Source organism: Trachurus japonicus, chromosome 13 (assembly GCF_045865225.1).
Source record: "Trachurus japonicus isolate A0001 chromosome 13, Traja_1.0".
In the NCBI taxonomy this organism is placed as follows: Eukaryota; Metazoa; Chordata; class Actinopteri; order Carangiformes; family Carangidae; genus Trachurus; species Trachurus japonicus.
This window is the reverse complement of record NC_140919.1, coordinates 4,757,474-4,759,650: the sequence shown is the minus strand read 5'-3', so window position 1 is coordinate 4,759,650 and position 2,177 is coordinate 4,757,474.

The window sequence follows — 2,177 nt, the reverse complement described above, 5'->3', positions numbered from 1 at the left end:
CTATTCAGCGTCCGTACAACATGATGTTTGTTTCCAGTTGTGTTTCTTGTTGTGTGTGAGCAGCTGTGAGCAGCTCACAAACAGCCTGTAAAGTTGAACATGAACAGTGAATCTGTTTAAAATGTGTTTTTCTCCTCAGTGACGCTGGCGGGTCCGTGTACGTTTCGTTAGTTTGATTTTTCCTTTAAACCGAACTGTCAGAAAACGAAAGTCAGCTGGTAATTTGGTTTTCCGTTTCAAACCAAAAACCAAAAAACCAAAATTCAGGCTGGTTTTTTGTTTTTTGTTTTTTTGTTTTTAAAACGAAAAAACGAGGAAACCAAAATCAAATTACGGTAAAATTTTGATTGTCTTTTTGTTTTTGATCTTAAACAACACATTAACGCCGATGACAGACCGGAAGTGTCGGAACTTCAAAATAAAAGCCCAGTGAATTGCGTTATAGCCACAGACTGTAGATGAATGGCCTATAAAATCTTTTTTTTTCTTTGTAAATGTTGTGTTTTGAGCACATGGGTACATTTTCACAGCTGTGTTTATTTTTTACACATGAGTGACAAGCTGATCGTTAATTAGTTAATCTTCCTCATGTACTGTTCTCCTCGCTGCGCTGGGTCTCTGTCTCCGTTGCGCTGTAGCGCTTCGCTTTTCTTCCATTCAGTCAGATCATTTTCACAACGTGTTCTGCGGCCCGTCTCCGGTCCCAACCGGGCTCCGGACAGGCTGTCCCTCTCTGAAGCAGAGGGTGAGGTCAGCTTCACTCCCGCATTAACGCCGATGACAGCCTGGAAGTGTCTGAACTTCAAAGTAAAAGCCCAGTGAATTGAGTTATAGCCATAGACTGTACTGTAACCTATAAATAGCCTATGAAATCTTCTTTTTTCTTTTTTTTTGTGTTTATTTTTTACACATTAGCGGCCAAGCTCATCATTAGTTCATCTTCCTCACGTGCCTCGGTCTGTCCGTTGCGCACGCTGCAGCGCTTCGCTCCCAGGTCAGTCAGAGCATTTTCACAGCGTGATGAGGTCAGCTTCACTCCAGTCAGTCTTCACAGACAGTCCACTAAGAGTTTCTGAACATTTCCTCCTCAGTTTGTCCCAGGCGGCGGCAGATAGTTTTTAATTTAATTTTTTATATATAGGCCTAGTATATATGGCTTGAACGCCATTATATGAGACCAGGCTATTAATTGAATACTGACTGATTGTTTTGTTATTTGAGGAATATAGCTATATTACGATCTGCTGCAGTAACGTTTGCCACCTTGTGGAATAATGCTGCATGGGGCTGGGTGATAGACCAGCTCTTCTCAGAGACTCAACCCGACCCTGAGATCTCCAACCCCGGGCATATTTGGCAGGTGGCAGCGGCCCCTTTATGGTTCTTTTCTACTCTTTTCAGTCACATGAGATCCAGTCCCAGACCTCGGCTACAGTCCGGGATTTCATCAGGCTCCCTTCCCGGCACAGGGCACTCTATTGGCAGCTTAGATGAGGGGAATCGCCGTGCGTAATGGTCGCGCGTAATGACAGCTCCTCGCCGGTGAAACACAATAAACTGCGCTACTTCTTGCATGTTTGTCTCATGACATGGTGGAGCCGTCACAGAAGTCCGCTGTGAAAATGATCTGACTGAGTGGAAGCGAAGCGCTACAGCGTGCGCAATGGAGACAGAGACCCAGCGCAGCGAGGAGAACAGTGCATGAGGAAGATGAGTTAACAATCAGCTTCGCTATGTGTAAAAATAAACACAGCTGTGAAAATGTATCCATGTGCTCAAAACACAACATTTACAAAGAAAAAAAAAAGATTTTATAGGCCATTCATCTACAGTCTGTGGCTATAACGCAATTCACTGGGCTTTTATTTTGAAGTTCCGACACTTCCGGTCTGTCATCGGCGTTAATGTGTTGTTTAAGATCAAAAACAAAAAGACAATCAAAATTTTACCGTAATTTGATTTTGGTTTCCTCGTTTTTTCGTTTTAAAACCAAAAACCAAAAAACGAAAAAACCAGCCTCAATTGTGGTTTTTTGGATTTTGGTTTGAAACGGAAAACCAAATTACCAGCTGACTTTCGTTTTCTGACAGTTCAGTTTAAAGGAAAAATCAAACTAACGAAACGTACACGGACCCTGGCGGCTCAGAGACTTTTAGCTTGGTGATATTAGGCCTCGT